Below are 13,859 nucleotides of genomic sequence, written 5' to 3' on the forward strand. Positions count from 1 at the left end.
AAGAGGTAAGACTTAATTATCCACTTTATTTATTTTCTGAGATACATTATTAAGGCAAAGAGGCCGAATCTACTGGCTATTTTGAAAAACTTACAATTTATTATTACAAACCAATTTCACTTTCCAAAATATCTGTACACAGTATGATAATATATGGAAGTGAAACCTGACAAATGTGTTGAGGATATGCGTTGCATGGAGAGTAATGATAATAGAACGCTATGATTAATGTATAATGTGAATATATTATGAAACAAATAAACTTCTAAACTAAAAATAGCTTCATCAGATGATGCTATTGTTAGCCAAATAATGGACTTACAACAACAATAAAATAATGGACTTACAACAACAATAAAATAAAAATGTCTTCTATAAGTGTGTGACCATCTTTTACTTTATACTTCCCGCTCAAAACTAGGGCAAAACACACGTGGAACCAATGGAACACCACGTATATTTCTCTTCTCTTCTACTCCCAGGCATTCCCTTCACTTTAACACCAAAATGAAGAAAAGAAAAAAAAAATCACGTACCGAACTTCCTGCCCTGATGAGGCTATTTTTAGCGAAATATTGGATTTAAAACAACAATAAAATTAAATAAAATGATTTTATCATAATTTCTGACACTTCTAAGTTTTCAAATTTCTCATTTAAATTTTAAATAAACTTCTGTTTTCTGCGATGTATTCACAGCAGAGGTAGTTTCAATATTAAGCCGATCTTTCAGACTCAAGAATTTTCTTACCTGCTTACACACACACACACACACACACACACACACACACACACACACACACACACACACACACACACACTAAATTCACACCTGTATCAAACAAATAACAACACAATATACTTAAACATACAGCATACAAATCACATATACAGGTTGTCCAAAATATCACTGAAGGGTTGAAAATCTGTGTCATTTTACGATTAATCATTTTTTGTTGTTGCTATTTTAGATATTTTGAAAATTAATCATGGATAAGTATAGCATTAGGCAATATACGCAAGTTGTGAAATTGTTTTACCAAAATCAGGGGTCAATTATTGTTACTCATGATCTCGCTATGGCAATGTCAAATGACCACCACGTTCCCCAGATTTGACTAGCCCCAATTTTTTCTTGTGGGGATATCTTAAAGAAAGAGTCTATGATAACAAACATCAAACCCTTCAAGAATTGAAGGAAAACGTCAGGAACGAAATAAAGGTGTTAAATCGTAATCCAAAAATTCTGCAATCTGTCATGAATAATGTTTTAGAAAGAGCACAAATATGCGAAGCTTAAAATGGGCAACATTTACAAGACATTATTTTTATAAATACAAATAGTTTGAATTTTGCATTTAAATTTTAGAAAGATATCATGAAAAAATAGAAATCTATTTAAGTTCAAAACCTTTAGTGACTTTTTGACCACTCGGTAGATACACATGAAAATGAATGCGTGTGTGTAGAAAAACATATGTATGCATACATATGCATATACGCATTCATACATAAACAAAAACAGATACACTGATCTAAACTAATATACACACATAAAGACAAGAATTATGAAAAAGTAAACAACCCTCATAAATTATATTTACGAACTTTGACAAATTCTATATGAACAAACTGACTAAATAATTAACACACTTCAATAAACTCAAGTGGCATGCCTCAAGATAATCAAAACAAAAGAAAGTTTGTACACACAGACACCAAACTTTTAATAAACCGACATTTTCAAAGATCTGAAGAGAGCTTAATATGCTCGAAACACGTGTTATAGAAATTTCAACACCAATCATTTTTTAATGTAAAATATAAAATATTAATAGACAAATTAAAAAAAAATATTTGTAGCTACACTTCTTTAAATATACGCTTTTGTTTCAATTGGAATCACACTATATTCATACTAGGCTACCTGTATCCTGGCGTTGCCTGGGGAATTACATTAAGTGACGAAATTTTAATACTATTACCATTACTATTCATGATAATAGTGATATTGAGATAAGTATAAAATAAATAATTATGCTAATACTGATAGCAATACTCATAATGATGCTAATAGAACTAACCCTAGCGATAAAACTAAGAAACTAATGAAAGCATAAAATACTTAATAGAATGGTAAGGGATGAAACAACAAGAATCATAACATTAATAACAGTAATAACAACTAGTGATCATTAGAATAATTCTAACAATAATATTGAGAAGAATAACAATATTAAGAATAGTAATAATAGAACAAAAATAATGCTACTAAAAAGATAATAATAAGAATACTAATAAGAATACTACCATTACTACAAATACTACTAATAATAAAAGCAATAATAAATCAAAATAATTAAAAAAAAATATGTAGAAAATCAAAATAGTACTATAACTAAAAGTATTAGCAACAATAACAAAAGTAACAATAATAAAAAATCATCACCTACAACAACAACAACAACAACAACAACAACAATAATAATAATAATAATAATAATAATAATAATAATAATCTTGATGATGATGATGATCAAGATGCTTAACGGAATTACTCTCAGCAACTCTTGTTTGATAAAATGAATGACTAAGAATAATTAATCTTATGTTAACTGTTCGTGATGACCTAATAATATTATTACTTAAAACGCCATTCTTAACAAGGATGATAGAGAGGGCTATGTTAACTATTCTGTACTATCACTTAAATTAATATATAAAATTGGAAAGTGAAACTATCTCTGAAAGTTACATTACGAATGAAGATATATATATATATATATATATATATATATATATATATATATATATAAGCTTGAAGAGTCCTAGAGTGGATGAAACGTGGAATATTCAGTGTAGCTTAATCGCCATATATATTTTATAACTTACTACATACACACATATATATATATATATATATATATATATAAAATAAAATAAAAATAAAAATTACAATTAAATTTACCAAATTGATCCAAGATGGTAAAACTAAAGTATAATATAAATATTAAAGAATTAATATTTATAAAGTAATCTCAACCAGATGTAAAAGCTCGATAAAACCAAATAGGAGATAGAGCTTATAATACGAGCAAACAGTTAATAAAACATGTTAAAAAACACTTTGAAAAAGAGTTCAAAACATATTTAATCTGAAAAGGAAACACTTGATAAGTGGATAGTCCTAACCATCAATTATCAAGTGTTTCTTTTTCAGATTAAATATGTTTTTAACTCTTTTTCAAAGTGTTTTTTAACATGTTTTATTAACTGTTTGCTCGTATATATATACCAAATGTTAATGTGTGCGCAATTTTGCTGAAAATACAAATATATCATGAATAATTGTTTTCCTATGGAATGAAATTTACGTTAAAACTATAACCGAGATAATCGATGTAAAAAATCGGTAATCTTGCATAAAACCAAACCCTAACTTTCAAACAAGCAGGTCTGTCAATTGAGTTATGGAAGCACAAAATGGATACAATACGTCCGCTATTCTTCAAAACTGCTTTCTTATATATTTGGACGAAATATTAATATATTTTTGTTACTATATATTTTACAAACATATTTAGTTTTTTTTTTTCCAATATAGTTACGTTTATTTTTAAATGTACTTTATTGAAATATATCTTATTTAAATATACTTTATTAAAATATACTTTATTAAAATATACTTTATTTAAATATACTTTATTTAAACATGTGACATCTATAACGATCGTCGCCGATTTCAAAATAAATATTCAGGCAATATCATCTACTGGATTCTTACTTGTTATGTTTTTTTTAACATATGTGGAGTATTCTACATTCTAAAACTATATTCTTTCTTAGAATTGCACGCCTGTGGAACTCTGTTCCGTCTGCCTGCTTCCCACTTGACTACAACTTGAATGTGCTCAAGTCCAACGTTAACAAATTCCTAATGAACCGCCCCCTTAAGTAAACACTTCATCAAATCTCCACACTAACGTAATGTACTTGCAATAATCCTTATCCCTGAGTGGCTTCCGGGCCTTGATAAGTGGTGATCACTGTGTAAAAAAAAAACTGTTAAAATTGTAACAAGTTGTGACACATTTATTATTTTCTTTTCATGTTTCTGTAAATAAATATATTTTTAAAATATCTAAATAGTTTGACAAAATAAATAGCATATTAACTTAAAGAAACATAGTTATTTGAAGAGATATGCTATTAAAAGCTACAAAATTAATTGATACACACAGTTTATGTATTTGCATATATTTTTATTATAAGGGGGAGGGTGTAAAAAATAAACATAAGATATAGTTAACTATAAAAGTAATTTAACAGTTTTAAAATGTGAATATTTCTCATATGTTAAAAAACATAAAATTCAAACAACATAATATGTACGAATCCAATAAAAGATATTGGCGAAACATTTATTTTTAATCGGCGACGATTTTAATAGACTGCATAGTTTAAATAAAGTACATCTAAAAAGTATATGTAAATAAAGTATATTTAAATAAAGTATATTTAAATAAAGTATATGTAAATAAAGTATATTTAAATAAAGTATATTTAAATAAAGTATATTTAAATAAAGTATATTTAAATAAAGTATATTTAAATAAAGTATATTTAAATAAAGTACATTTAAATAAAGTATATTTAAATAAAGTATATTTAAATAAAGTACATTTAAATAAAGTATATTTAAATAAAGTATATGTAAATAAAGTATATGTAAATAAAGTATATTTAAATAAAGTATATTTAAATAAAGTATATGTAAATAAAGTATATTTAAATAAAGTATATTTAAATAAAGTACATTTAAATAAAGTATATGTAAATAAAGTATATTTAAATGAAGTATATTTAAATAAAGTATATGTAAATAAAGTATATGTAAATAAAGTATATTTAAATAAAGTATATTTAAATAAGTATATTTAAATAAAGTATATTTAAATAAAGTATATTTAAATAAAGTATATGTAAATAAGTATATTTAAATAAAGTATATTTAAATAAGTATATGTAAATAAAGTATATGTAAATAAAGTATATTTAAATAAAGTATATGTAAATAAAGTATATTTAAATAAAGTACATTTAAATAAAGTATATTTAAATAAAGTATATCTACAAAAGTATGTGCAAATAAACTATATTTAAATAAAGTACATTAAAAACGTAGCTATACTTGGGGGAAAAACTAAATATGTTTGTAAAAATATATTAACAAAAATATCTAATTATTTTACCCAAGTATATAAGCAACCAGTTTTGAAGAATAGCGGAAGTAATGTATTCATTTTGTGCTTCCATACTTAAACTGACAGACCTGATGGCCTGTTTGAAAATTAAGGTCTGGTTTTATGCAAAATTTCCTATTATTTTTACTTGTGCATGTTTGTTCTAGTAATTAAAGGTACCTCTATTTAAGTGCCTGTGTATGAGCGGGTAATATGTATGTACTTGTTTTTCCTGTTAGCATTAATGTCTTCTATAGGGAGAGACGCCATTTTGGAACATTTTTGATGTATTTGTTTATGTAGGTAATATATTCATTTCGGAATATAAGAAAGTCAGGTGTCAACCAATCAGATTGGACGGAGAGAGGTTATTATTTCTGAGTCGGAAAAGGGAAAGCTAATAGTATGTGCATGTGTTACTGATAAAGTTATGAACGGTGAAACCCCATATCTGTCGAAAGTGCAGAATTTCTCCCAGTGATTACTTGAGGCGGTAGGAGAACTTGATATTTAGAGTGAAAAATAAGAAACCACTTCCTCTAAAGATGGTTGCGCTTGTGATGGTGTTGCTCCTAGGATGAAATGTAAGATTTTATTATATCAACTAAATGTGTCTAAAATGGCGTTCTAAAGTTACGTAAGATAGTGACTAATAATCTAAACATAATAAATTTATATGTGGCACCTGTTGTTGCAAACCTACAGCACTTTTGTCCGAACGGGAATTTTTGCAATCAAAATATATATGGAGATGAACTTGTTTGTTTGTATGTGAAATTGCCACTGCGGATGTTTTGTATTTTTCGTGTTTGAAAAAACGAACTCCTATTGTTGATAGCAGTGCATTCCATTATTTTGTAAAACAAAATAGGGCAGGGGAGCAGTCGTTAATATAAGTTTCTAGGCTAATGTTAGTATGTAGCAAATGACTGTCTCTTAGAAAGCTGATATGTGAGTATGTATGGCTATGAAAAACGCCTGCTGATTTTGGATTCTGTGGAAGGAGTAAATCTAATGAGCATGAAATATTTGCTACTACCTATGGGGGATTATGTATCTAGGCTAAATTATAATATTTAATTAACGATAACAAAATGTGCATTTTTTGCGTAAAAATACGCTGCAGTAGTTTCTGAAAATGGTGAGTGTAAAAAGATTTTCATAAAAATTTCCGAATTTTTCTATAGTGTCAAAAATGCGACTGGAATAATCAACTTCTTTTTATTATATATATATATATATATATATATATATATATATATATATATATATATATATATATATATTCTGATTGTATAAATTATATTGCTCTGAATTCTCATCGAGCTAAACCGAGGTTAATATTGGTACAATAAACAATATAATACCATTTAAAAGGAATTAAAATTGATTGTTAAAAAAATCCACACATATATATATATATATATATATATATATATATATATATATATATATATATATATATATATATATATATATATATATGACGGATACACCTATCGATTTCAATAGAAACCAAGTTGTTCATACAAATGATTTTTTTATAGTGGCGAAGTCTTTATGTAGAACAATCTACACATTTTGGTACAACTGATTATCCCAGTCGGCGCAGGTTTTTACACCAGAGTTTGAATACGTATAGTTGCTAATTCACTAATTACTGGACGACCAGGAATTTTTATCCTGGGCCTCCAAAAGCAGCAGAGATTAGACCATTCCTGTAATGATCACGTCCCTGTTGATTTTGCTGTGGGATTTTAGTTCTGTGCTGTTCTAGGAGGTTCACCCTCCCAGGCTTTGCCTTCTCTCTTTGAGAAGAGGTTAGTTTATTGCTAATCGCCTGAGACGCCCTCACCGTGGAATGCTAAAGGGGCAGGGGGCTACCCAGTCACTTGTACAGGTCAGAGTGCCCCCTCCTCTGGTGTGCTGACTTCTCAATCCAATTTTCCAACCCTGGTGTTTGTTCTTGTAGTGGGAGAAAACTAAAAAACTATCAAGAAATTCCTTACGAACATTTTTCTCAGTAAATATAATTTAGTAATTTTGTCCTTCATATTTTCACCCCAAAATATGGACACAAGTCGTATATTTGCCAGGCCTAATATAAGAATCGCCACGGTCCAGACTTCTAATCGACAAATCACCGAATCGCTTGAATTGTCACTAAAAGTATAATCACTCTGCATAAACGTCTTCCCCCATGAATCTTGATTACAAAAGATGCATTATTTTTCGCGATTATATAAAGCAGAGAAGAAAAAAAGCCGTCACAAACGTTAAATTGAAGAACATCACTTTGTGTTTGAGGCATTATTTTGAATACATAGATTTCTAATGAAGCTGCAAGCAACACATTTGTTTAAAAGAAATCTAAGGTTTTCTTAGAAACTGCTGGGTTCACCTGGCTCATATTTTATACGGACCCTTGTTATGATAAGGTGTTGCAAATTAAGTATTATGGTATGTTGCAAACTAAGTATTATGGTATGTTACAAACTAAATATTATGGTATGTTGCAAACTAAGTATTATGGTATGTTGCATACTAAGTATTATGGTATGTTACAAACTAAATATTATGGTATGTTGCAAACTAAATATTATGGTATGTTGCAAACTAAGTATTATGGTATGTTGCAAACTAAGTATTATGGTATGTTACAAACTAAATATTATGGTATGTTGCAAACTAAATATTATGGTATGTTGCAAACTAAGTATTATGGTATGTTGCAAACTAAGTATTATGGTATGTTGCAAACTAAATATTATGGTATGTTGCAAACTAAGTATTATGGTATGTTGCAAACTAAGTATTATGGTATGTTGCAAACTAAATATTATGGTATGTTGCAAACTAAATATTATGGTATGTTGCAAACTAAGTATTATGATATGTTGCAAACTAAGTATTATGGTATGTTACAAACTAAATATTATGGTATGTTGCAAACTAAATATTATGGTATGTTGCAAACTAAGTATTATGGTATGTTTCAAACTAAGTATTATGGTATGTTACAAACTAAATATTATGGTATGTTGCAAACTAAATATTATGGTATGTTGCAAACTAAGTATTATGGTATGTTGCAAACTAAGTATTATGGTATGTTACAAACTAAATATTATGGTATGTTGCAAACTAAGTATTATGGTATGTTGCAAACTAAGTATTATGGTATGTTACAAACTAAATATTATGGTATGTTGCAAACTAAATATTATGGTATGTTGCATACTAAGTATTATGGTATGTTGCAAACTAAATATTATGGTATGTTGCAAACTAAGTATTATGGTATGTTGCAAACTAAGTATTATAGTATGTTGCAAACTAAATATTATGGTATATTGCAAACTAAATATTATGTTATGTTACAAACTAAATATTATGGTATGTTGCAAACTAAATATTATGGTATGTTGCAAACTAAGTATTATGGTATGTTACAAACTAAATATTATGGCATGTTGCAAACTAAGTATTGTGGTATGTTACAAACTAAATATTATGGTATGTTGCAAACTAAATATTATGGTATGTTGCAAACTAAATATTATGGTGTGTTGTAAACTAAATATTATGGTATGTTACAAAAAAGTATGTTGCAAACTAAGTATTATGGTATGTTACAAACTAAGTATTATGGCATGTTGCAAAGTAAGTATTATGGTATGTTGCAAACTAAGTATTATGGTATGTTACAAAATAAACATTATGGTATGTTGCAAACTAGATATTATGGTATGTTGCAAACTAGATATTATTATATGTTGCAAACTAAGTATTATGGTATGTTGCAAACTAAATATTATGGTAGGTTGCAAACTAAGTATTATGGTATGTTGCAAACTAAGTATTATAGTATTTTGCAAACTAAATATTATGATATATGGCAAACTAAATATTATGGTATGTTGCAAACTAAGTATTATGGTATGTTGCAAACTAAATATTTTGGTATGTTTACAACTAAATATTATGACATGTTTCACCCTTAATATTATGATATATTGCAAACTAAATATTATGGTATATTGCAAACTAAATATTAGGTTATGTAGCAAACTAAGTATTATGGTATGTTGCAAACTAAACATTATTGTATGTTGCAAACAAAATATTATGGCGTGGTACAAATTAAATATTATGGTATGTTGCAAAAAAGGTTATGGTATGTTACAAACTATATATTATGGTATGTTACAAACTATATATTATGGTATGTTGTATACTAAATATGGTATATTGCAAACTAAATATTATGGTATGTTGCAAACTAAGTATTATGGTATGTTGCAAACTAAGTATTATGGTATGTTGCAAACTAAATATTATGTTATGTTACAAACTAAATATTATGGTATGTTGCAAACTAAATATAATGGTATGTTGCAAACTAAGTATTATGGTATGTAACAAACTAAATATTATGGGATGTTGCAAACTAAATATTATGGTATGTTACAAACTAAATATTATGGTATGTTGCAAACTAAATATTATGGTATGTTGTAAACTAAATATTATGGTGTGTTGTAAACTAAATATTATGGTATGTTGCAAAAAGTATGTTGCAAAGTAAGTAATGTGGTATGTTGCAAACTAAGTATTATGGCATGTTGCAAAGTAAGTATTATGGTATGTTGCAAACTAAGTATTATGGTATGTTACAAACTAGATATTATGGTATGTTGCAAACTAGATATTATGGTATGTTGCAAACTAGATATTATGATATGTTACAAACTAAGTATTATGGTATGTTGCAAACTAAATATTATGGTATGTTTCAAACTAAGTATTATGGCATGTTGCAAACTAAGTATTATAGTATTTTGCAAACTAAATATTATGATATATTGCAAACCTAATATTATGGTATGTTGCAAACTAAGTATTATGATATTTTGCAAAATAAATGTTATGGAATGTTTACAACTAAATTTTATGGTATGTTGCAAACTAAATATTATGGTATATTGCAAACTAAATATTATGGTATGTTGCAAACTAAAGATTATGGTATGTTGCAAACTAAATATTATGGTATGTTGCAAACTAAACATTATTGTATGTTGCAAACTACATATTATGGCGTGGTACAAAGTAAATATTATGGTATGTTGCAAAAAAAGGTTATGTTACAAACTATATATTATGGTATGTTGCAAACTATATATTATGGTATGTTGTAAACTAAATATGGTATATTGCAAACTAAGTATTATGGTATGTTGCAAACTAAGTATTATGGTATGTTGCAAACTAAATATTATGGTATGTTGCAAAGTTTATATTATGGTATGTTACAAACTAAATATTATGGTATATTGCAAACTAAATGTTATGGTATGTTGCAATCTTGATAATATTGTATGTTGCAAACTAAGTATTATGGTATGTTGCAAACTAAATATTGTTGTATCTTGCAAACTAAATATTATGGCATGTTATAAATTTAATATTATGGTACGTTGCAAACTAAATATTATGGTATGTTACAAACTAAATATTATGGTATGTTGCAAACTAAATATGTTATATTGCAAACTAAATATTATGGTATGTTGCAAACTAAGTATTATGGCATGTTGCAAACTAAATATTATGGTATGTTGCAAAGTTAATATTATGGTATCTTACAATCTAAATATTATGGTATATTGCAAACTAAATATTATGGTATGTTGCAAACTAGATATTATTGTATGTTGCAAACTAAGTATTATGGTATGTTGCAAACTAAATATTGTTGTATGTTGCAAACTAAATATTATGGCATCTTATAAATTTAATATTATGGTACGTTGCAAACTAAATATTATGGTATGTTACAAACTAAATATTATGGTATGTTGCAAACTAAATATGGTATATTGCAAACTAAATATTATGGTATGTTGCAAACTAAGTATTATCGTATGTTTCAAACTAAATATTATGGTATGTTGCAAACTAAATATTATGGTATGTGTTCGACTAACAGTTAAAGATTCATAAGAATTAGTTTTTAATGCAAAAATGAGCACAAATTAACCATAGTCAGCCATCAATTTGACAACGTACTCATTCCAAGTCTAGACAAGTGCTCGGTATGAAAGTTTTGCGGGGGTGGGGGGTAAATTAGATTGGATTGAACTTCAGACGAGCACTTGCCATGAAAATAACGATAGAGCAGATTTGCTTGCAACGTTTCTTCTGTGTGCAAGAGGTGGAAGGGTGGAAAAAAGGAAATTACCTTCAAGGTTTTGAAGCAAATATTGAACCCTGTCAAAGCAGAATAGGATGCTCCGAGCCGCTCTTGCTCAATTTTAGTATATGTGTGTGTGTGTGTGTGTGTGTTTCTTTGTATGAGTATGGATGTCTATGTGTTTATATTTCTACATTCGTGCACGTGTGTGTGTGTGTGCTTTTCTGTGTGTATGTATGTATTTTAGTGTGTGAGTGTTTACATCAGTATGTTTTGTGTGTGTATGCACACGTGTTCGCTTGATTTTGTGTCTGTGTGTAAGTTTTTGTGCTTGTGTGTGTGTGTGGGGGGGGGGGTTATGCACACGGTGACACATTTATCAGTTGATCACCAGAAGAATAGATTATTTCTTTCTTTTTGTTAAACCGTCAGTAACAATAAAAAAATCAAAAAATAATAATGTATGCGCAATAAGACTCTAGTTTGCCACATGATAAAACACACATGCACATGCGTGTATATAAATGAATAAACGAAATTTTGTTTTTCAAAAACGAATAATAAATAAATGTGAACATTGCCAATGATGATGATGATGATGATGATGATGATGATGATGATGATGATGATGATGATGGCGAATAATAAGAAGAAATAGAAAGTAAAGACGAAGAAAAAGTAAAAGAAAAAAAAGAAGAAAAACAAAAAATAAAAAACAAAAACTAAGAATTAAAGAGCAATATAAAAATAATAGAAGAAAAAGTAGTAGTAGTAGTAGTAGTAGTAGCAGTAGTAGTAGTAGTAGTAGTAAAGCGAAAAAGAAGAAAAGCAAAAATTAAAAACAAAAACTATGACTATAGTCAGAAAAATAGTAAAAAGAAAAGAAAAGAAGAATGTAAAAAAAAGGTTTAAGTAGCAATAGAGAAAGTCGAACTGAAAAAGAAGTAAAAAAGAAAAAAGAAAAGAAATAATGAAGGCGAAGTTTAATTAAGAAAAAAGGGAAAAAGAAAAATTGAAAAAAAAACGATAAAGCCTCCCCATCATCCAGCCAGCGTCTATCATCGCAGTGGAGCCTTAGCCGTGGTCGCCATTGAAAAAAAAAAAGGACAAACAAAACAAACAAAAAATACAAAGGAAAGAAAAGAAAAAGTTTGGCCCTGCATTCGGTAATTTGAATTATAATGATTATATAGAGACCTACTTGCCAACCCACCCACTATCTAACTATAATGGTTCATTAGAACAGTTAGATTCAAACACCGGAATAGATAGATATACACACACAGAGTATATATATATATATATATATATATATATATATATATATATATATATATATATATATATATATATATATATATATATATATATAACGTATCCATGCCTCTGCTTTCTATGCCTCTTAAATCCAATATGTGAAAATCCCAGTTTTGGCTTGTACCACTTTTATCGTTTTCCTCTCCTCACCTCTATACTATTTACTCTCTATTCTAGATATCCAAATATCCAAATATTTTGTTCCTAATGTGACTATGGCTAGACATCGCATTTCTTATCTGTTATCTAGCACCCTCTCTCTCTCCTCTTCTGATGAGAAGCATTAGGCTTGGAACTACCTTGGTATGAAGAGCATCGATATCCCTTATTCCTAATGATGTAATTTCCTTATTGAATAGATAATTAATTTATATACATTAATATATAGTTTGTATTGTCGATTTTTCCTTTGGTGTATATATATATATATATATATATATATATATATATATATATATATATATATATATATGTGTGTGTGTTAGTCTGTTTATTATACAAACGTTATTGGTTACATACCTGTATACATGTTTCAGTGGCATCCCAATTCAAAGAGACCACTTCATCAGACCAAAAAAGGGGCTATATTGAAACGAGACTTAAGATTACATTCGTTTTTATAAAATATATTCGGGTGTGGTTTACGCTCTGAAAGAAAGTGGGGGTGTATATTTTGTGAATGTGAGCAGTAGAGGTTTTGGAGAGAGAGGTGTTATGAAGAAAGGGAGCAGGGGTGTGGTGGCTAAAGGAAGACGGGGAAGTACGATCCCGTGTGGTCAAGCTGTTGCAGCAGAGAGGTATTGGTATTATCTTCGTGGTTGTTTATTGGCCTAAGTTTTTGCTTTGACCTGAAGTGATATTATACCCTCATGCCGTTACTTATTGCCACCAGAAAAAACAACCATAAAAACCTAAGATAGAGAAGTAACAGCGATGAGGGTATGATATCACTTTAGATCAAAGCAAAAACTTAGACCAATAAACAACCGTCAAGTTAAAATAATACCAAACCCTTTGTTTGGTTTGACTATATACCAGCTCTGTTCTTCATTAAGCACTCCTTATAGGATAAATAATCTCTGTAAAGCATAGTATTTCGAAGTC

At 28.1% G+C, this 13,859-nt stretch overlaps 1 protein-coding gene across 1 annotated transcript in view; it reads left to right on the forward strand.

The window, feature by feature from the left end:
• LOC145242050 (protocadherin alpha-8-like) overlaps nt 1-13,859 on the forward strand; it is a 286,561-nt gene that overhangs the window by 164 nt on the left and 272,538 nt on the right. Inside the window, exon 1 of the mRNA XM_080104945.1 lies at nt 1-5. This exon is cut by the window's left edge and continues 164 nt beyond it. The gene's annotated coding sequence lies outside the window, so the exon portion shown is untranslated. The remainder of the gene's footprint in view (nt 6-13,859) is intronic.

This window comes from Euprymna scolopes, chromosome 21 (genome assembly GCF_053919585.1).
Source record: "Euprymna scolopes isolate OS-2025 chromosome 21, ASM5391958v1, whole genome shotgun sequence".
Lineage (NCBI taxonomy): Eukaryota > Metazoa > Mollusca > Cephalopoda > Sepiida > Sepiolidae > Euprymna > Euprymna scolopes.